Here is a 23480-nt window from a genome sequence, read left to right on the forward strand (position 1 = left end):
AATCAGGAATTTCCCCCACAGAATTTCTGATTTCCATTTTCTCTTTAAACATAAGAACTGGGGGCTCCTGGGGGGCTCAGTCTGTTGAGCATCAGACTTCGGCCCAGGTCATGTCTCACGGCTGGTGAGTTCGAGCCCCGCATCAGGCTCTGTGCTGACAGCTCAGAGTCTGGAGCCTGCTTCCGATTCTGTGTCTCGCTCTCTCTATCTACCCCTCCCCCCCACTTGCTCTGTCTCTCTCTCTCAAAACTAAATAAAAATATTTTAAAAATTAAAAATAAGATCTGCTTTGGCTGCCTGGGTGGCTCGTTGGTTAAGCATCTGACTCTTGGTTTCTGCTCAGGTCACAATCTCAGGGTTTGGTGAGTTTCGAGCCCCACATTGGGCTCTGCATTGGCAGTGCAGAACTTGCTTGGGATTCTCTCTCTCTCCCTCTCTCTCTGCCCCTCCCCTGTTCACTCCCTGTCTCTGTCTCTCTCAAGATAAATAAACTTAAAAAAAAAAAAGATCCATTAACATTCTCTCATGAGCGCTGGCTGGAGCTGAGAGGAGACTCTTTTTTCAAAGGCATTTGTAGCCCGGGCTCATGATGGGCCCCATACTCCCTAACAGCCATCAGGGATGCAGGTTGAGAAGGTGCTAGTGACTGTAGAAGGGCCCTTGTGTCGTACATGCTGCGCCTTCTGGTCTGAGCCACAGAGCACACAGGTGAGGCTTTAAACACAGTCACCGTTCCCTGATTGCAGAGAGGCTTCACTCTCCATGTGCCCCACCAGGTGCCTGCCCGGGGCATGTGCCAGGCCATGGCTGTCCCCCTTCCCACATCTCCCCAGGGAACACGTGCCCTTGTCTTGGTGACATTATCTGAGCACTAACAACATTTCCAATAATATTAATAGAAACAATCATGAAGCACTTCTCACGGTCCAGACACTTTTTCAAGAGCATCGTATGGATACACGACTCCTTCAATGAAACTGAGGGCAGACATTACTATTCCCATTTTGTAGATGTGGAAACAGAGGCACAAAGAAGTACCTTGTACAAAGTTACACCACAGGTGATCAGGAGAGAGAATAATCCAGGTTAAATCCTTGGTACCTACACTTGAAGAATTTATTGACCAATAGTATACATGTGTATTTATTTATTTTGAGAGAGAGTGAGCATGAGCAGGGAAGGGGCAGAGAAAGAGGGTGCGAGAGTCCCAAGGAGGCTCCACACTGTCAGTGCTGAGCCTGATGCAGGGATTGATCCCATGAACTATGAGATTGTGACCTGAGCTGAATCAAGAGCCAGACGCCTAACCCAGAAACGATAAAAATCATTTCTGTTTTATCTATTTCTTTGAAGTTTAATAATACATATTTGGAATTATCTTCAAACAACTACATCTGTCTGGAATTGCTGGCTAATTCCCAATAGTGCGCCATACGATATCCTACCCTTCAGCTTCGTGCACACGTTTCTCCTGCGCGGGTTGTGGTTCCCTTCTCCTCTTGCCCATATGTAGGTCTCCGCCCTGGAAACTTCTGGTAGCACTTTGCATATGTCTTTGAGAGGTGACATGGCCACTTGAGGTAGTCTTGATTTAAAATATTTGGTCCTACTGTACATGTTCTCAAAGCTCGCACCCAGGCCATGGATACCTGATTCAGAACACATGACCGTGGTGTGTTTATAGTCCTTTCAGTTTCTATTGAGGATTTTTTTTAAAAAGTTGCACACAACTTTCCCTTAGGAGACAGTGAGGTCCTAAGAGCAGAAACTGCATCTTACGTGCGTGTTCGGGCCCAGCTTGAATGATAGAGTATTGCGCAGACTGGGCAGTCTGTCGCTTATCCATCTGGATCTTAGTTCTGTGTCCTCTTTGCTTACTAGCACATTCAGATCCCTTTCTCTCTCCCCATCAAATCAGCTTGCTGGATATAATGGAAACACATTCTGAGGTGTCAGAGACTGATGACAGCTGTGTGTGGTGTCACCCTGGCCACTTACTTTTCAGCTGGCATCACAGGCCTCATCCAGAAGCATCCATATAGAAAAGGTCAGTGAACACAATCCAATGTGTCTGAGGACAAAGTGCATATTAGAATGACTAACCATGGCGGGTTCAAAACAACGGTTTTGGGCGAAGAGTGATTTTCCCTCTTCTGACCCACTCAGGGCAATGTCTGAAGACCTTCTTGGTTGTCACACCTTGGGGAAGGGGCTCTATTGGCATCCAGTGGGTAGAGGCTAGGAATCCTATGAAATCGCCTACAGTTCACAGAACTGCTCCCGCAACAGAATTTTCTAGCCCCAAATGGCAATAGTACTGAGGGTGAGAAAGGAAGGCTGACAGGGCTTTCTACATATCTGCAAACACAGTGGGTTCGAACAACACACAGTTTTTGTCTCACAGCTCTGGAGGCCAGAAGTCCAAAATGGGTGTCACTGGGCTAAAATCAGCAGAGCAGGGTTCCTTCTGGAGACTCTAGGGGAGAATCCGCCTCCTGGCTTTTTCCAGCTTCTAGAAACCACTCCCATTTCCTGACTCGAGGCTCCCGTTCTTCATCTCCAAAGCCAGAGATGGCAGTCAGGCTCTCAGGTGCCAGGTGTCTGGTCCTCCCTCCTCTCCCTCCCTCTTTCACTTAAGGACCCTGTGGTTACATTGGATCTATCTGGATAAACCAGGATAATCTCAGGTCATCTAATTAGCAACCTTCTCTCCATCAGCAACTTTAATTCCCTGTCACCACGTAACGTAATACACTTGTATGTTTGGGGAGTAAGATGTGGACATCTTTGGGGGCCATTATTCTTTTTTATTTTCATTTATATTTGAGAGACAGATACAGAATGCAAGCAAGGGAGAGGCAGAGAGAGAGGGACACAGAATCCAAAGCAGGCTCCAGGCTCTGAGCTGTCAACACAGAGCCCAATGTGGGGCTCAAACTCACAAACCGCGAGATTGTGACCTGAGCAGAAGTTGGATGCTTAACCGACTGAGCCACCCAGGTGCACCTGGGGGCCATTATTCTGCTTACCACAGAGGATCTTTGTCCTGCAACCCAATCCTAAATCAAATGCATTCACTGGCTTTATGAAGACCAAGTCGCAAGTCATTTAGATAATTCCCAAATACCATAATATGATTTGAAGAAAAATAAGTGTGGACTGCCCAAGATCTGTAATTCTCTTCCAGTTACAGTTTTTTTTAATTAAAAAAATTTTTAATGTTTTTTATTTATTTTTTGAGAAAGAGGGACAGAGTGCAAGCAGGGGAGGGGCAGAGAGAGGCAGGGAGACAGAATGTGAAGCAGGCTGTCAGCACAGAGCTTGATGTGGGGCTCGAACCCACAAACCGTGAGATCATGACCTGAGCATAAGTCAGACACTTAACTGACTGAGCCACCCCAGATGTCCTCAGTTACAGTTACTTCTTCACCAAGGCCTGCTCTAGGACCTCCAATGACATCATTTCCTGAGCTGTGGGACTCTGGGCTCAAGCACACCTGCCTCCCTGTGTGGCTATCAGGCGAGGGGCTTCCGCACAAGGATGAACAGCCAAATGGAAATCCATGTGCCTCTTCATTAAGTGCCAGATGCAACCACTCCCAGTGCAGAGATAGGAGTCTAACAGAGACTTCACTCCTGTTCCCAGAAAATCCAAGACACCAGCCTAAATTTCTTGCTCAGTTATAGGCAGAATGAAGGTGGAAGAGAAGGAGCCCTGGCTGGACCTGCATAGAGTTGGTGGCCCTGCCCAGGAGTGCCTGCCACAGGGGGCCGGGTGGGCATGCCCACTTGGGTGCCCTGGCCCGTGACCCATCAAGGACCATTTTCTGCTCCTTTGTACCAGTTTAGAAAATTAGGTAAGAAAAATGGTTACCATGAGTTTACTGAGTAGCCTGTTGGTAAATTACACACAGCCGTTGGAGGCATGTTGGAATTTGGGGGCCTCCAGCACAAGGACTGGGGTACCAATAATGATACAGAATGGCTGGTGGAGAGTATTGGGGTTGGAATCAGAAGGCTCTGTGCTCTGGTGCCGGCTCACCTCTGTCTGCGACAACTGCCTTACACAGCCTTCCAGGGCATTCTGGCCATCCTGCCCCTGCTGCCCCACAGCCTCACCTCCCAGCCTCTTCAAGCAGGGCAGGTGCATGCAAAGTAATGTTTCCCGCAGAAGATGTACCTGTGGATCATGGTATTCGTTTAGGAACAAGGTGGAAACCTAGCTGTAGTCCAGGCCCTTTGCAGATTTGAGAGAGGCACAGGGTCCTCGTGCCTGCCATGACACAGAGACCATGGTGCTGTGGTTTCTTGTCGGCGTGTCACGTGAGCCCAGAGAAATATTCTCCTTTGCAGCCAGCAATATGATTTATTTGAAAGAAAGTCTATAATGAGCATGTGCTTCAAATAAAAGAAACAGGATGGTACTGCCAGACCTCTTTTATGCTAATGCTCTGCAGGGAAGTAGCTTGGAAATTGCTTTTATGAAGGGACGAAGACACACAGAGTGGGGAAATGGAGCCTGCGGGCAGCCAGAGGCCTCCTGTGTCTTCGCCTTCAATTTGCAAGCATCTGGGATGCCAGCCATGGTTGGCAGGGGCTGTTGGCACAATGGTGGTGTCGCTGGTGCTGGCCCCATGCTCTATCTGGGCTGGAGAAGTGCTTTCTTTGCATCCTTGCGGTCTGCCTGAATTTGCTTTTCCTGGCTCTCTTTGCTCCATCTGGGTGTGAGTCGGGAAACAAGAGCAGGCCCCTGGTGTCCCCACAGTGACAGGGTAAGACATGGTCATGCTTCAGTTAATAGGCTTGGCGACCGGCAGAAGGGCTGAGCCCCACTGGCCTTAACAAATGCAATGCTGTCAACTGGGAAGAGATTGCATAGGGCCCTGCGTGGACACTGACCTTGTCACCTTTACAGATAACCTTGTTGGCAGCTTAGAGAGCATTGTTCTAAATGGGCAAATGAGCCAGGAGCAGGAAGTGGAGCTTTGGGAAGTGCCAATGCCTTTTGCAGCATATCTTGCCCCCTGACGTTTTGGCAGAAGTCCAGAGCTCCCGCTGTGCACCGATCAACCTTCCCTGCACTACACGAAAGTGTGCTCCTTTCCTATTACCTCTGTAACAAACTACCGTGAACTTAGTAGCTTCAAACAACACACATCTATCCTCCTATAGTTCTGGAAGTCAGAAGTCTACAAGCAAGGTGTCTGCAGGGCTGTGTTCCTTCTGGAGGCTTTAGGGGTGAATCTATTCGCTGTCTTTTCGGAGCCTAGAAGCAGGCTGTATTCTACTCCTCTCCAACTTCTTGTTCTATTGTCACCTCTCCTCTCCTCCTCCTTATACTGAGCCACCTGCCTGCCTCTTATAAGGCTCCTGTGATCGCACTCAGCCCCCCATATTTTAGCATAATCTCTCCATCCCAAGATCCTTCACTTTATCGTATTGGCAGACTCCCTTTCACCATGTAAGTGCAGGATTCTGGGACCAGAAGGTTGACTCCACCCAGCACAGGAGGATTGCCGCGGGTGGGGTGAGAAGAGGGGACCACAGGCAAACCTGCCCCACCTGGCCCAGTGTGATGGCTCCAGGACCGGGTGCGGCGGCAGCTCCGGCTCTGCCCACGTGTCTAGGTCTCTACTAGCCACTCCCCAGGTTCTCTCTCCTGCACCCAAGGGTGCTCATCTTCCCCTGCTGCCAAGTGACTTTGCAGCCCCTTCTCTCCCTTCTTTTACTTCATTGCTAGAACGTTGGGTTGTGCCAGTTCCCTGGTTCTAACCTTGGGTTCTCTTACCCACGTTCTGCTTCTCCTCCTCGCCACTCTCCTCAATTGAACATTTCCTCCAGAAATCCCATCGTGGCTCTACAAGTTGTAAGAAGTTGAGCACATTAGTGTCATAACAGAAAGGCGGAAGTATACCATCTCTTGAAGCTGCAGGTAGAATTTCAGGGCAGCGGGTGCGGTCAGGGATGAGGTCACAATGCTTCCTTCTGTTTGGAGGGCAGAGCATTGGACGTGATGAGCAGGGCCAGAAAGGAAGTTCAATGTTCCTCACATTGAGACAACTTGGGGGACCAGAGAGGTTTGTCCCACATCAGGGGGATCCCTCAAAGAGAGGTCTGCCTGGAAGGACTTGAACATTAGTGAGGAACCCTGGGGATGCTGGTAAGGCCTCCGCTTAGGAAGTGCTGTCTCTGGGACAGTGGAGGCAGTGGCTGCTTAGGGCACCTGGAGACGCCTCCCCGAAGGGCAGGCTGGGAACCCGGGGCAGCTGCTGAACTGACCAGAAGGGAAAGATCAGGATCCTGGGGGCCCGAGCTCAGGTCGGAGCTGAGGGTGGTGGCAGCCAGGGCAGGCCACGGAAAGGGTGATGCACAGCACCTGCTGGCTTCGTTACACACAGGCTGGATTAGGGAGCAGTCCGGGTGTCTGGAAATTGCCTGCTCCCACAGAGGGTCCCTGTCTCATACGACACGAAAGTATTTTAGCCCTCCCTAGAGCTGGCGGGACAAGTGCTCATCCTGTGGGAGAAAGGACGGTTTCAGTGGCTTGATGCGCATGTGCAGATGCACAGGGCACGCAAGTGAAAGCGGGGTGTCTCTAAGCGGGGTGAAGGCGGTTGGGAAAAGAGAGCGGTGAGGCCTCGGCTGGAAGGAGCACGGAGGGCCAGTGTTTGCTCTGGAAGATGCTCGAAGAATGCTGAGAGTGATCCAGCAAAGATGTGGGGAAAGGAGTCGCCCGGCACTAGCCTTCGGGTAGCTCATCTGTCCCTTGGGAGAGGACCTCCCACTCAGATTCGGAAGTGCCCTAAAAGGGTTCCCAGTCGCTGTCCGCATCCTCTCTTTGGCTTCCTGCAGGGAAGAGGCAGTCAGGGGACCAGGCAGAGAAGAGGCAGGGGCCACTGGAATGCTCAGACCTCTCTGTGCTTCTCTCACCAGTGATGTCACAGCCCGAGCCTGTCCCTCTCACCAGTGCAGGAGGAAGGCCCCGGCCACCCAGAGAGCAGACACCCACGGGCACCAACCTCGGCGGGCTGCAGTGTCCCTTGGCAATTTTTTTTTTGCTCCTCGATCCTTTCTCAACACAACGCTCCCTTTGTTTAAAAAAAAAAAAATCCCTTGAGGAAAGATCTGCCTCAGCTTCCTGTGCAAACTTCTCTCTGTCTCCCTCTGTCTTCCCCCCTTCCTCCCTTCACCCTTCCTTCCCTTCCTTTCATCTCTTTTGTAGCTTAACTCTAGATAGTGTGTTGGCTCTGAGGGAGTCTGTGTATTTCGCTAATTTTTTTTGCTTTGATCTTAATCTTTTAATCATGTTTTCCCTAGATCCTGATTTATTTTTTCCCTATTTCTGTCATTACTTCACTGAATGTGTTCTTGTCATTATGATCCAATTGCGTGTGTGTGTGTGTGTGTGTGTGTGTGTGTAGCACATTGCTGTGCGCTAGGTCTAGAGACCTCAAACAGCTTTACTCATTAGGAACTGGTTAACTGATCTTAGACGAGCTAAATAACATCCCTGGATCCTCTCTTCCTCATCTAAAAAGTAAGGTAATTACACTGCATATTGGCTTCTTTTAGCTCTAACTTCTTCTGTAATCAGGTGGGAGCCCAGAGCTCGGAAGAACTTCATTCTCAGCAAAGATTGTGCAGTGGGCATCACCGGACAGCATCTCACTCCTGCAGTGATTAGTATAAATCAGGAAACCTACATCGGCTTCAAAGAGTTCTTCCCACTTGGTAATGTATTATTTTCTTGAGGCTGCTGTAACAGATTTCCCGAGACTTAGTAGCTTAAAACAGTCGACATTTATTCTGGCATCATCCTGGAGATGGGAAGTCTGAAGTCAAAATCAGTGGGCCAACATCAAGGTGTCACTGGGACTATTTGTGCTCTGAGGTTTGGAGGAGAATCTAGACGCTCCTCACCTCTTCCGGCTTCTGACAGCAGCTGGCATTGCTTGACTTGTGCTCCTTCAGTCTCTGCCTCCGTGGTCACAGTGTCTCCCCGCTTCTCTGTGACCGCACGCTGTGCTCTCTTCTCCTGGCATTCGTGCTTGCATTTGGAGCCCACCCTGATAATCCAGTATAATCTTCCATATCAAGATCCTTAGCTTAGTCACATCTATAAGGACGTTTTATCCTTATAACATTTACGAGTTCCAAAGGTTAGGATCTGACATATTTGCGGGACCGTTTTTCAGCTCAGGACACCACCTAACACTGGCCCAGTTACTGGCCATCGGGAAGGAAGGGAGATGAGTGACTGTGGTGGCCTTTCCAGCCTGTCATCACAGCTTCAGCCTTTGTAAAATCAATCACGGAGGTGGGTGCCGACGACGATGGCCCTAACCTTCTTGGGAAAAAAAGGCACAGGACTTTTGCAGCTGAAGAAGATAGAGTGTGTGTCTGTGAGTCTGCAGTCTGGGCTTCTTGTTGGGGGCACCACGAACCCACAACACCCCAGCTTCTGATGGGTGATAGGAGACAGATGACCTGTTCTAAGAATTTCTTTGCATTCTCTTTTTCTCTTCTAGGTCACTATGTAGAGAAGGAGTGGCATGGAAGGGAAAACTGCAGAAGCAGTGCCATGGACAACGCTTTTATTATAAATTTGGCACCTTCAGATTCAGAGCCTATCAGCTTCCAGAGCTCCTCTCTCGCTCTCTCGCTCTCTCTCTCTCTCTCTCTCTCTCTCTCTCTCTCTCTCTCTCAACATGAGTGGTCAGATTTCCATACACATTTTTGAATTGAAATACATGACTTAAAAGTCCCAATCTCGGGACCCCTGGGTGACTCAGTCAGTTAAGCATCCGACTGTAACTTACAGCTTGTAAGTTCAACCCCCACATCTGGCTCTGTGCTAACAGTTCTGAGCCTGCTTCGAATTCTGTGTCTCCCTCTTTTTCTCTACCCCTCCCCTGGTCATGCTCTGTCTCTCTCTGTGTCAAAAATAAATAATCATTAAAGAATTTTTTTTTAAGTCCCAATCTCAAAATTTGATGCCTGGGTTTTTTCCCCCTATATGACACTGGGCAAATCACTACCTCTTCTAGACCTCAGTTTGCTCATCTGTAACTTGAGAGGATGGACCATGAGGGCAAAGGCAAGAAGAGATGTCTAGGGTGAAAAAAACTGTATAATATAGTGGAGAAACCCGTGCTTGAGAACCAGGCAGACTTGAGTTAGAAACCTGACTCTGACACTCTGTTAGTGACATGCTCCTGAAAAAGTTGCTTTTCCTCCACCAAGTCCTGGCTTCTCATTGTAAAATGGAGATAATAACAGGTGTGGGGGATTGTTATGGGTTGAATTACACCCCTCAAAAAGATACATTGAAGTCTTGATCCCTGGTACCTGTGAATGTGACCTTATTTGGGAATGGGGTTGGTGCAGGTGTAATTAAGAAGAGGTCACACCAATGTGACCTCTTAATGTCCTTATAAGGTGTCCTTATAAGAAGGGGGAGAGACACACAGGGTGAAGATGGTGACGGTGGAGGCAGAGATCGGAGTGAAGAATCCACAAGCCAAGAAGCACCTGGGGTTACTAGAAGCTGGAAATTAGGAAGGATCCTTTTCCTGGAGGTTTCAGGAGGGAGCACGGCTTTGCCAACACCTTGACTTCAGACTTCCAACCTCCAGAGCAGTGAGAGAATAAGCTTTTGTTGTTTTAAGTCACCCATTTTGAGATGTTTCAGCATCCCTAGGAAACTAAGTTGTCGTGTCTTCTTAGGCTCCTCCTGGCTGTAATAGTTTCTCAGGCTCTCCTTGTTTTCAATGACCTTGACAGTTTGGAGGAGCGTTGGTGAGATATTTCGCAGGATACCTTTCTATTAGGATTTTTCTGGTGGTTTTCTCATGATTACACTGGCGTTATGTAATTTTGGGGAAAGACACAGAGGTAAAGTGGACTCTCATTTCATCACATCAAGGGTGAGAGCGCCATCAGTATGATTTATGACGATGCCAACCTTGACCTCCTGGCTGAGGTAGTTTGTCAGATTCTTCTACTCTTCCATTCCCATTTTCCTACTGTGCTCTTTGGAAGGAAGTCACCATCAGCAGCCCACACTTAACAGATGGGCGTTATATTGCACACCCTTGAGGGTGAAATATCTAGAGACATTATTTAGAATTCTTTTGCATGGGAGATTTGTCTCTTCTATTTATTAGTTTATTCAATCAGTTTTCTATGAGTATGGACTCATGGACATTTATTTTATACTGTAGATTATGATCCAACACTACTTTCTTTGTTTTGTTGCTCAATTACTCCAGCTTGGCCAAGGGGGCTCTTTCAGTTGGCTCCTGTTTCCCATTTTGATAGCACCCATCACTGGGATTTTTTCTTTCCTGAGGAATTCCTTATTTCTGGCACTGTGAGATGCTCCAGGCTCATCTTGTACATTTCCTGTCCTGGTTCTAGAATCAGCCATTTCTCTAGGGAGTCTTGGCTTGCTTGCTTGCTTTCTCTCTCTCTTTCCTGTTATATATTCCTTTTATATATTCCTGTTATATATTCCTGTTATATATTGCTTATATTTTTGAAATGTTTTGTGTTCTTGATGCTCTGGCATTTAAGGCCTTTTTCAGGAAAGACTGTCCCTCCCTGGGCCAGCAAATTCTTCCAGATAGCAAATGATTTCTCTGGGAGCATGTCTCTGATACAAACCAGCCAGTCTGGAGTCCAAACCCCCAACCATCACTTTCATCAAACTCTCACACTGTCAGTATTCCTCTTACCCCAAATCACCGCAAGGCCAGGTTCATGGGGCAACTAGGGACCGTCCCGACAGCCCAGAGCCTGCAAAGATTATTCAGACTATCAATCCCAAGCTATTCAGTGCACTTACCGTGCCTTGATCTTTCCTAGGAACACCCCAATAAATGCTCTGGGCCACACTCTCCCTTCTCACCTCTTTTGCCTCTTGACTGACTGTACTGTTCCCATGTGTGGTCCCACATGGTGTGGTGTGTCTCCTGTTTCTTGAGATCTGTGAGCCTAAACTTCTTCCTTCATGATCATCATATCTGTGTTTGCAAGTCTTACCAAACCTGATTAAAACAAATTCTGAGTACATTTTAACACAGAAACAGCCCTGGGACAGAATGCTCTGGGCAGGGATGAGTGCCTGAGCAGCCGGCTCAGATGCTAGGAACCCGGGCTAGAGGACCTTCACAGGGCTGGGGCTTGGCCAGGGAAAGTTCATGAACTTCGTGCTTAGGCAATGAAGAGTATCTGAACCCCTCAGAAATCAGTGGGAGAGATACTTAATGCCCTAGAAACTTAACTGGAATCAAATCTGCAGGAATTTCCAGTAAAGGGGTTGGGCACAAAAAGATTTTGTTGAGCGTCTACATTGTGCTCTGTGCCAGAGATATGGCAGCCTTTTGAGGAAAGTGCTGATTACTTTTGACAAACAGGGAATCTGAGGCACAGACCGTTGCCTCGCTTGTAAGTGGTGAGACCAGAAGGGTAGCACAGGTGTGTTGTTCCAAGGTCCCCCTGACCCCACCTGCCCGTCCTCTCTAGACTGTGCTATCTGTCAGAAATGTAGGAACCAGAAAGCCTAAGGTTGCCCCCATCTTCTGAGAGAAGAGCCTCTATGACACCCAAGCTTCTCAGTGAGCCCTTTGCGCTGCATTAGCCTGTCCCTGGGTGGTTGTGCAGACTCCAGACCGTGGCAGCCCCTCCCCTTCCCCGGGCTTTGTTGGGCCCTTCTGCTCCCAGGCTCTCCCAGGGAACCCTGATGCCCCCACCCCTGCACAGTTGTCCACCCCTGGCATGAGCCCATCTTGAAGGCAGAGAAGGGGTGTTTCCTGAGGGCCGTCTGTTGTGCCAGATACCACACTAGGCTTCTAAGTTATCACCAGGACTTGGAGGTGGGTTTTGCTATTCCCGTTTGCAGGTGAGAAAATGGAGATGAAAAGCATTTCATTTGGGTACCCAGTGCTAAACACAGCCAGTGGTAGTAAAACTGGACATGAATCAGATCTTCCCCACTTCCTGTTCCAGGATGGACAGTAGCAGACACAGCCCTGGCGTGGCTGTGCCCCGAATTCAGTAGGTGAGGGGGGAGCCTAGGAGCCTCCTCACAGCCGCAGTCACCCCTCTTCCCTACCATGTTAATGTTAGCCTCTGTTTCTGTGCTCTCAGGCCTGCCATTTCCTGCTGACTGGAGTCCTGTCCTGAATACATGCCCGGGTCCCCGACCTCCTCCTTAACTCTTGTTAAAAATAAAAAATGGTGAGGGGCCCCTGGGTGGCTCAGTTCGTTAAGTGTTTGGACTCTTGATTTCAGCTCAGGTCAGGAAATTGAGCTCTACATTGGGCTCAGAGTATGGGGTCTGCCTGGGATTTTCTCACGCTCCCTGTCTCTTTGCCCCTCCCTGCTCGTGCTCTCTCTCTCCCAAAACAAACAAAAGCAAAAATTCTTTAAAAAAAAAAAACAGTTGACTTATTTATTTAATGCAGTGAAATGAGTGCTCATTTACAAAAGCCAGCCAGGCAGTTTGCCAGTCAGAACAAAAAAAGTGCATCGGAGCCACACTGAATGCACAAAAAAGTGCACTGAAGCACCAGAAAGCTGGTGAACTTTCTCCAAAAGAAGAGAAGGAACAGCACACTTCTCTAGGAGGCATTATGCTTCTGGGAAACTCACACCAAATATGTCATAATCTGCTCCCCGCCTTCACAAAAATACACACTCATAACAGAATGAATACGTGTTTATTGTAGAAAATCTAGAAAACCAAGTAAGAGATAAAAGGAAAATCCTATGATCCTACCACCCTACCACCTAGTATCTATGTATCTAATATGCATATTTACAAAATTGTGTGTGTATTTATAAAATTGGAATTATGCTAGTATATACTACAAAGTGTAGATACAGATTTATCCTTTCTATCATATTGACATTCAAATGCCTTTTGTTAACATCCTTTTTAACGGTTGGACAGTAGTATTGTGTAGCGGAAATCGGTACTTTACAAGGTTGGCTGTGCTTCAGAATCGCCTGGGGAGCTTACAAGTGCTTGTGGGTTCCTGGGCTCCTTCCCATACATTACTGCGTCAGAATTTCTAGGTTTAGAACTCGGCCTTTTTACAAGGCGCCCTGGGGATTCTGACACAGCCCGGCCCGCTGTGACCCATTTTCAGAGCCACTGGTGACCGTGAGCTGTCGTAAGCAGTCAAAGTGGTACTGGGCACAAGGCCACTGGTGGCACGTGGCGAGAGCAGACGAGCCCAGGAAGGCGGCTGACCGAGTTCTTGCCCGGCTCTCTCCTTGAGGGAGGGGCAGAGTCGGCCTCCTGGAGTTGACATGGAAAGGGAAAAGATGGGAAGGAAGAAAGACAGATCGATGTGGGTAAGGCCTGGGTTTTCCTCTGTGTGGACTCCTCATACTACGTATAGGTCACCCCCGACCCCTGTTTTTCACCTTCTAACTAATACAACTGTGGGGCTCTTTTTAAAATTTTGTTTTCTCCTGTGAGCATCTCTGATGATTTCTTTATGTTATGCCCATATTGCAATATCCCCAAAAACCAGAGACCACCAGGGAGATCGAGTCACATATACAAAAGCAAAGGACATTCATTCGGGCTTAAGCTCGGTCTCTCAGACCTCACCAACACAGTGGATCTGTGCTGAGAGCTCCAAACAATAGCTGAGCAGGGTTTTTGTGGGGTTTGGAAAGGGGGCTTACAGAAAATTATGACATAGGCACAGTAATCAATCATTATCATACAACAGCCCCTAGTAACAATCTTAACCACTCAAAATCTCTAGGGTGTCCGTTACATTTGGCGGGACCCAATCATGACGTTTGGGGTTGGGCCTAGGGCAAGTGGCTAGTGATGGGCTAACTAACATTAAGCAGCTATCTATGGTCCCCAGCCCTCAAGCCCCGACCTAAGGAATGTTAAGCATCCTCTTGGTCCTTACCGATTGACCTGTTTAGGGGCGGTTCTTCTAGTCTTGAGCAAGGTGTAATTGCCTCATTGTTTCAGGGAAGCTGAAACTTAGGCCGTCTAGTTTCTAAGGCTTATTTTAAGCCTGTCATGGCGTTAGTTTGGCTCTCCTCCGCTTCAACTCCTTCCCCAGGGCTGACCCATGCTGCTCTGTCTGGGCATCTGCTGTGAGGACAGCTGGCGTCCTGGCCAGCTCCAGCTGAGCGGCTCCCTCCAAGTGTCACACAGTCAGCTCTCGCCTCCCCACTGGGGGCCGAGCAAACCTCTCAGCCTGGCTGAGGAAAACGGGGTCCCATACCTGCACACAGATTCTCAGGCCAAATCCAAACCCGTATTTCCAAAGGGTCCCAGGTGATTGATATACACATTCAGGTTGAAGAAGCCTTGTTCATAAGGGTCATAACATCATTCAGGAAGCATTGGCCCTCAAGGATCTGATTCAAGAAGTGAGACCACAGGCTACAGGAGCAAACAAGTGACTGAGAGCTGGCCCTGCAGCTCTATTACTGGTCTGTCCTCCATCCTGGATTGGTCTTGAGATCCCGACTTTAAAGGAAGGACATGAGCCAGTCTCCAAAGGGCATCAAGGCCCAGCAGCGCCACTCGGGCTGTGGCGCTCAGGCTCTGGGCAACACCTGGCTGCTTTGTTAGGGGACAGTAAGGACCAGCAGGGACAGTGGCACAGCAAATTCTGAGTGACACGGTGCAGATCCTATCTACATTGGGAATGACAGCCCAGTTCTGTTCAGGAAAGAAGCACAATGGCCCTTTATCACTGGCTGTTACCAGATTTCAATGGCCGGAACCTACCAGATAGGCCAGGGGATGATTAAGAGACAAAATGCAAGGCATTGTGACAGTGCCACGCTTCACCCAGTCCTGAAAGTCCTGTCATAACAGCCATTGTTCACACAGCCCCTGCCTGGGCCCCACCTCTTTCCTCAGAAATACTGTGGGACAGGGACAGGGTCTATTCATCTTTTCCCAGGAAAAGGGGTATGAAGTTGTAGTAAACTCGGGGGTCCTCGAGGGCTGGTGGGGAGAGGGATGAAGAGGGGAGCACAGGCAGGACAGAGGTGATGGTGAGGGTTGGCTAGCTCCTAGGCCGCAGCGAATCGGGAAAGGCATGTAGGGGACATGATCGATTAGTGTTGCCCCTGGGCTTTTTTTTTTTTTAATGTCTTTATTTTATTTTGAGAGAGAGATGGAGAGTGAGCGGGGGGGTGCAGAGAGAGAGGGAGACACAGAATTTGAAGCAGATTCCAGGCTCTGAGCTGTCAGCACAGAGCCCAACATGGGACTTGAACCCATGAACCATGAGATCATGACCTGAGCCAAAGTCAGAAGCTTAACCGACTGAGCCACCCAGGCACCCTGTCCCCTGGGCTTTGAGGACCCAAAAGCAAGTGGAGGGCGGGGAGGGCAGGGAAATGCTGATGCTGGCCCACACTCCTGAGATAGGATGTCGGGAAGCCCACGTTCAGAAGTCATACCCCACTGTTGGCTACTTGGCTTTGCCATTTTGTGTACATTTTCTGAGTCTCACTTTCCTCGTCTGTAAAATACAGATACTGAAACTTGCTTCATGGGAGAATGTGACAATGAAATTAAATGAAACGAAGCATAAGGAAGTACCTAGCACAGCACTTGGGACACATCAGGAGCTGAGGTTCAGAAAGATGTTGCTTGTGGGGAGGGGGCAAGTTAGACTATTGCAATTTTCGAAGTGCTAGTTAGTTACGGTATGAGCTGAGGCAGGGTGTGTGGAATGGAGAAAAGGCACTGATTTTAAACAGGATCTGATGTCACCAAATTTGCATTGTAGAAGAATGACTTTCAAGCACGATGAATGACAGGGCCTGTAGTTTCTCCTCTTGAATTATTTTATTGTTTCACTTGAATTGTTGTATTGTGCAGTCCCTGTTTGCCTGATTTTTGCCTTCACCTGGTATCGAAGGCCACGTTCTCCCCTGCAGTTGCCAGAGGGCGTCACCCAGCGACAGATCTGTCTGCTGCTGCCCGGTGTTCAGCCCTGCCTTGCGAGGTGGCATGCCGGATGGTCATCTTCCCCTGCTCCTCACGGGACTCATTCTCATGGAACCCTGTTGTAAATGCTGGCTAGAGCAAATTGTCTGTGCGATGTCTTCCCAGTCCCCAGAGCTTTGTCTCTGTGCCACCCTGAGCCTCTGCTGCCTTGAGCGGCCGTGTGCTGCACACGGGGCCCCTCCTTGCTCTGACCACCGCCATCCAGGCCTTGGTGATTTGAGCACCAGGGCACCTCTGTGCCGTATGTTGACAGAGAGGGACAAGCAGCCCTGATGAGTTTAAACTGGAGTCCATGGAGACTGGCTCAGGGGACCAACCTGAGTGACTACAATACTCCATGAGGCTCTCTCCTCTGAAGAGCAATGCTTGCCGTACCGGGCCACGCTTGCACACCCAGTTTGCACACCCAGCTCTGCATTAGTGTAAATGCTCTTTCTCTTACTCCAAGAGCAGGCTTCCCTCCCCTGCCCCCCAACCCCTCTGCTGCACAAGTGTGCTAGGGCTGTGCCCAGCGGCGGGCCCTGCGAGGGTGTGTGCTGGGTGCCGCGTATGGCTGTCTGTTGAGATCTCATTTCCTTTCCCTGACTTTTGGGGTTACTCCCTCAACTCTCAGTTGTCAGGGATGATGACATTTTCAGTCTCTGTTTTCTTCCCATCGGGGTCAGAGCTACTTAGTTCAGGCTGAAGGAGGGAGACAGAGAGAGAGAGAGAGAGAGGGGGGCATGGCAGGGAGTACATGTGGGGCGCTGTTGTGGGTGCTGAGAGTGTAGCGGCTCTCTAGGAGAGGACGCTAAGGGGGTCCAGACTCCTCACTTTCACTGCTGGCTTCCCCCTGGGCTCCTGGAATCTGTCTTTCTGCTGCTAACTCCTTGCTCTTTAATAAAATAAATTATCCAGGGGTTCTTTAATAACATTCTAGTATGTGCACCAGATCATTTGGCTATTTGGCTAAGTCGAACTGTCAATCTTAGCTTTGTCTCATTGGACTTCCTCACTAACTTCTTTGTTTTGGTGAGGATTAAGATAATTCAATATGATATAGCTTCCTAAGTTATACATTTTACAGACTGGAAATTTTTAGTAAAACTGGCTGAACTTTCTGCCTTTGGGGTACACATGTCTCATTTGTTCCACAGATCACACAGTGCCTCCTTGTCATAAATGAACTCTCTTATTGGATGCAAGACTGTTCTGGATTTATCCTAGAACCCAGGCTGGGAACACTATGCCATGAGGAGGCCAATGAGCAGGGGGTGGCCACTTGTTTTAGAATTTCTTTTTTTTATTTGTTTAATGTTTTATTTATATTTGAGAGAGAGAGAGAGAGAGAGAGAGAGCGAGAGAGCGCATGGGTAGGGAAGGGGCCGAGAAAGAGACGGAGACAGAATCTGAAGCAGGCTCCAGGCTCTGAGATGTCCGCACAGAGCCCGACACAGGGCTCAAACCCACTGACTGCAAGGTCATAACCTGAGCCGAAGTCAGATTGGACACCTAACCGACTGAGCCACCCAGGCACCACCCCTAGAATTTCTTAAGAGATACTACTTCTGGGAGAAGTTCCATTAATGTCCCTAGTGAGCCTTTTCTTATTTCCAGATCAAAATCAATCATCATTATTGCTCCTCGGGAAATATTGCTCAATATGGGAAATCTCCAAGAAGAAAGATGGCACTCATCTATGGCTGTAACAGGTGTGCGTCACAGGGACTTGGATGTGTTTCTCCAGTAGGACCAGCAACGGTACTGGCAAGTGGGCATTGTCCACAGACCTACATTCTTTGGATGGATGAGCTGATCTGGCCTACCAGCCCCAAATAGCCCCAAGCCTTTCCTGAAGATAAGGAGAGAAGATGCTCTGTGAGTCATCAAGTGCCAGGATCTCAGGTCTCGTGTGGGGATCCACATCTGCCAATCTTCCAGCTTGTCACTCTGTTATTCCCTCCAGGGCATGGCTTGGTGCTAAATTCTTTCACCATCCCTCCTCCCATTCACCCTGCTTTGAAAGCTGGTCCACTAAGCCTCTTGGCCCTTGCAGCTCTGTCAGGACAACTGCCCTGTTTCCTGAGGACACCTGTTGGTCTTGATGATGGATCCAGCTTCTGGGTTCCACGTTACTGCAGCTTACATCTGTGGGTCCTTATATACAAAGCCTCTTTACTTTTGCTTGGAAGGGTCTCATCCAGGCCTCAACATCCCCAGATGTAGGAAAGGATCAGTGTCTGTCTTGGGTTGCAAGATGACAGTGAGGACATGATTTTGTTCTATTTCCTAGAAGTAAGAGAAAGTCAATTAATATTTTACCAGCACCATGATGTCCTTGAAGAAACCTCCCTTATTTCTTCATGTGGCCTGAAGAATTCTTTAGTCTGGCATGGATTTTTCTATGGGTGACTTTTCTCTTACCCTAACCTCCAAACCTCATAGAAACCTAAAGAATATTATAAAAATTCACATGTCTGCTTATCCTTTCTTCCCAAAGTGCCAATCTTGCCAAACTCTCTATTATATATTCATAGTTTCTTCCCAAAGTTTGTAGCTCAAGGCATCTGACAGGTAGGTAGGAAGAAGAAGAAGCTCATATGAGCATAGTTTTCTAGGGAATCACTCATCACAGTTTGATAATACAATTATGGAAATGAACTATTCTAGTCAGATAAGACACAGTGATATGCCGCACTCAGGTCAAGGAAAAGGGAGGTTATTATAAGGAGAGACATGGAAAGAATTGAACAACTGTCAGGATCCAAGGTATCTCTGTGGATGGATTCCTCCAAACTGTGTTCTCCCTCTCCTTCTTTCTCTCTCTCCCTCCCCTTCCCTCTCCCCTTTCCTGTCTCTGTTTGTATTTTTCTGCACAACTGTACCATTGTCCTTTCTCTATCAGTCCATTTCCTCTGCCTATCCATGAGTCCTATTGTTTTATGGGTTTTAGATGGTCCATTGTGACCTCCCTTGTTTGAATCCTAGATCATGAACTTTGGGTTTCAATTCCCACTTAAATGGTTGTCTCTTGGCCATAGTTTGTGGATCAGTCTGTAGATGAGCTTCCGTGGATTGGGGGTCTTCCTTGGTCTAATCTGCTTTGGCTAGGAGGTGTTAGGTCACATGGTGCTAAGCCAAATGTTGGCCTAAGCATTAAGTGCTGTACAGGACAGTGTCCCTCAGAAGGGACTGTAGGCATGGCAAGTACACCAAAGTGGGCCCACTCCAGCATACATTCTTGCTATGGTGAGGACCTGGGCTTTTCTCTTTCCATTTCAAGTAAAAGCATAAGAAAGGTGGTTTCCAGGAAGGTGGACCCTGGGGGTCACTGAGAGCACAAATTTCCCTCAGAAACAGCCTGGTGATTTGTAAGCAAATGCTAGTATTCTTTTTAAAAATGTACCAAGGTGCATGTGGGTGGTTCAGTCAGTTGAGGGTCGAACTTAACTCAGGTCATGATCTCATGGTTCGTGGGATTGAGCCCCCTGTCTGGCTCTGTGCTGATATTTGGGCTCTGATTCTGTGTCTTCCTCTCTCTCTGTCCCTCCCGTGCTCATGCTCTGTTTCCCTCTCTCAAAAATAAATAAACATTAAAAACTTTTTTAACGTGCCAAGAATTTCCTGTTAGGTCTACTGAGCATGACCCTTTGTGGATTCTGGAATCAAGAGCAGGTAGGGAGGTAGGTGATCAAGAAGCATTGTTTTTCCTTTAATTTTACTCCAGCTTTGCCTAGAGGAAAATGTGGCTAAGCTTCCATGGGCCAATCACCAAAGAGGTGAAAGCAATTGCCCTCTGTTTCACACCTGTTAAGGAGGCTGGGGTGGGAATGCGTGTCTTAGGAAAGAGTTGATAGAGGCTGGATGGGGAGCAAAGGAAAGATGTCAGTGATCAAATAAGAGGTGTATGAAAAGAAAACACATTTTTGATAGGCAGATATTTCCTTGCATAAGGAGGTATAATGATCATAGCCTCTGGAGAGAGAAGCTCAATGGGGAAGTCTCATTCTAGATTTCATTCTTAGTATGTTCTCTTGCCTGAAGGTACAAGCCATATTTATTTGTAATAAGGGTGTTTTATTCTCCCTCTGTCATCCTTTGTTTTATTTTATAATCTGCTCAAAGCTCTCACGGGGTAGAGAGAGGCTATTTTTGGACCTCTCAACTCCAACATTTGGTGCATGGCCTTGAAACACTGAGAAATAGAATGTAGGAGTTGAATAGCAAATTGGGAGGAAATTTAGATTTTAATTTTCTTTGAACGTTAAATCAAAAAGGGAAGAGAATATGATTTTGGACTTTAAATCTTTTGGACTTTAATATCTTTGGAATTTAACTTAATCATTGGACTTTAATTCCTTCCTAGAATGTTCATGATGAGAAGGGGCTGATATTCAAATTTGGAACATGTTGTAATTGGTATTTTATTGCTGGAGTATCTTAACATCACTTGATTTTATTGCAGAACATATAACGGTCTATATTTAGAATGACCAAATAATTTATCACCCAAAGTAGGATGATTTTTCAGAAAGAAAGGAGGATCTATTAATAATTAAGATGCAACAACAGTCATTAACCTGGACTGTTTTGGATGAACATGGATGTATGGAGAACATGTAGAAAGACATAATTAGGAAAGAGAAATGGAATGCAAGTGAATTTCTAGCAGTGTAGTAGATTTAATTAATGAAGATTTTCTGACCCACATAAGAGCCCTCTGGGGATCAATTCTAACTTGTTCACCAGTGGTCCCAGCAGCATCTCCAAAGATGTCCCAGTCAGGGCCATGCAGTCAGGCAAGAGGAGCCATCACAGGCATTTCAGATAGAGGGCAATCAATGAAGGGATTTGGGTGCACAGGTGTGGGGGGTGGGAGGAGGGTAGAAAGAGTGAAAAGGAAGAGTAGCAGAGAGATGAATAAGTACAGGAAGCTGCTACCATCCCTGACTATGGGAACAAAAGGAAAGAGGTAGAGTCATCCCTAGAAGTTGCACTCCCAGTGCAGATGCTGGAGTCCAAGCTCCATGCAACTCAGGAGAGACACAGTCTGGATATTGTTAATAACTCTGAGGAGGTGGTGAGGCTAGCACTTGGGACAGGAAGAATGCCCCCCCATTCTCCCCAACTGTGTTCTTCCTTCCAGTCTCCTGCCTATCTCCCTTTGGCACACCATACCTAACAAAGCCAACTGCCAAGGGAGTCTGGGAAATTTGGTTTGCAGAGTCCCAGCCCCAAATTGAAGGTGGACTTGAAGGGTGGGCTTGGAGCTGAGAAGCAGTAGGGAGATAAAGAGCCCATGTGCAGAGGATGGCACCAGGGGCATGCCTGATGAAGGAGGAGCAAAAAGGTCTTCCCATCTCCTTCTCTGTTCCACCCTCTGGCTGACCACAGCTTAATAGGCACAGACGGTTGAGGAAAGTCACAGTGGGTGCTTCTCTAGTCCTAATGTTTCCTTTCATGTGGAGATGTCACATTCCCAACTTCTATTTGTTTGCCCTTCAATCACCCAAGGAAAAAGGAATGTCCTAATCGGTGTCACAAATCTGGGAAGAAGAAACTGGGCTTGCTCAGCTCATCCTTCCCCTTCTCCTGGGTCCAGGCTCTGTGTAGGAAGCTGAGATTCTCCTCTGCTCATTCAGTAAATCTTAACCAGTTCATTCATAAGACTAATAGGTATTGGCACCTGCTCCATTTCAGGCACTGTTCTTGTCCCGGGGATACAAAAGCAAATGAAACAGAAAAGAAAGATCCTTATCTCATGGATCTGTAGGTAATAAATAATAATCATAACCAATAAGTACATTGCATAGTATATCGGAAGGTGGCAAAAGCTGTGTCAACACAGACAGTGAAGGGGACCAGGGTAGCTGGGCTGGCAGCTGTGATTCTGGGTCAGCCTCACTCAGCAAACACCTCTGAGCCAACAAGGAGTGCTATTTGTTGCCATCACTCAGCACCCCAACAAACACCCTAGCTTTTGAGGGGAATATTGACCACTGTGCTCCTCAGTCTAAGCAATCACTTGTCCCCAGTCCTGGACATGCTCTGAGTGGCTCCTATGAGTAGGACTACAAACCTGGCCCCAGCAGAGACAGGCTGAATCACCTCCTGAGGTGCTGTCTGGGAGCCTCAATCAGAACTGCCTATGATTATGCTTTAACCAGCTTTGCAAACAGATGCATATGGTCCCTTACCCTACCCCCCAAACCCTGCATCTGATTTGCATCCAAGACAGTGGTAATAGCAATGCTATTGGCAAGCAAATGAACACTGTTTTTCTTTCAGGCAGCAGTCCTCAAAGGGTGGTCCAGATCCTGGAGGCTGGAGGGCCCTGTTCTTGAGAACCTTTCAGGGGGGAGATGTGTGAGGCCAAAACTATTTTCACCGCAGCACGAGGTTGCTATTTGCCATCTTCCTTTTCATTCTCTAATGGATATGGTAGAATTTTCCAGAGGTTACATGGCATGTAATAGCACAACAGATTGAGTGCAGAAGCAGATTAAAATACTCTTCCCCCCCAACTACATATTTGTGTGAGGCCTGATTTTCTTTATATATTTCCATCAAAACAACATATTGCAACAGATTGAATGCAGAAGATATGAAAATCCAGCTGTCTTCTATTAAGCCAAACTTAAAGAGAGTTGCAAAAGTTAAAACAATGTCACCCTTCTCACTAATTATTTTGGGGGGGAGACATAGTTACTTTCAATATAAAAGATATTTATGTTAATAGGTAATGAGCTAATTACTGTTACTTGTAAATTAATCCATAAATATTGAATATTCTCACTTTTAATTTTTAATGCAGTAAATATCAATGAGTATAATCCACATAAACAAGCAGAACGGGGTCCTGAGGGGGGAAAAATGTAAGAAAGCCTGCTCTTGAGGGCTTTGAGTTGACGTCACACCCACACATTGTTACAGCTCCCAAAACTCCTCTTTGGAAGCATCCTTCCTTGTGTCCAGGCATCATATAAATACATGGCCATACATATCCACTTGATTCTCTTTTGGGTATCCACATGGATGCAGAACTATTTTAGATTAAGTCTATCTTCTTGGGGGAAAATGCATTTAATCCAGAGTGGAAAGAAGAAATTGAGCTGTCCTGGGTTTATCTAACAGATACATGGAGAGTTGCAAGTGGAGGAAGTAGGACTCTTAGGAGAACACATTTGTTCTCAGGTGGTCCCCAGGGCAACTGGATGGAGGGAAGCAAAGAGTCTGCACACTTTGGCCATGAGGAATGTGGTCTTCTAAATCCTGGCCCATTGAAGGGCTGCCCAGACTTGCTACATCATAATCACCTGAGTTGCTTTCTATACGTAGAGATCTCCAGCTCTGCCCAGAACCCAGTGAGGCAAAATCTTTGGGGCTGGAGATCTAGCAGTCTGTATTTTTTTTTTAACTTCTGTGAAGTAGGTTTGGGACCATTTGATCAGCCTCCTTAAAGCCAGTCAGGTAGTCATGGGGACGTGTC

General features: G+C 47.5%; 2 long non-coding RNA genes across 2 annotated transcripts; one reads left to right on the forward strand and one right to left on the reverse strand.

Annotated features, from left to right (window-relative positions):
* Positions 1-4346: 4346 nt before the first annotated feature.
* Positions 4347-5951, reverse strand: LOC115280371. Its single transcript, XR_003903749.1, has 2 exons — positions 5789-5951; positions 4347-4750 (listed from the first exon to the last, which is right to left on the reverse strand). It is a non-coding gene; the product is annotated as an uncharacterized LOC115280371 (long non-coding RNA).
* A 13670-nt stretch (positions 5952-19621) lies between these two features.
* On the forward strand, positions 19622-22463 carry LOC115280376. The gene is made up of 3 exons (XR_003903750.1): positions 19622-19674; positions 21692-21764; positions 22280-22463. It is a non-coding gene; the product is annotated as an uncharacterized LOC115280376 (long non-coding RNA).
* The last annotated feature ends 1017 nt before the right edge of the window (positions 22464-23480 follow it).

Source organism: Suricata suricatta, chromosome 2 (genome assembly GCF_006229205.1).
Source record: "Suricata suricatta isolate VVHF042 chromosome 2, meerkat_22Aug2017_6uvM2_HiC, whole genome shotgun sequence".
Lineage (NCBI taxonomy): Eukaryota > Metazoa > Chordata > Mammalia > Carnivora > Herpestidae > Suricata > Suricata suricatta.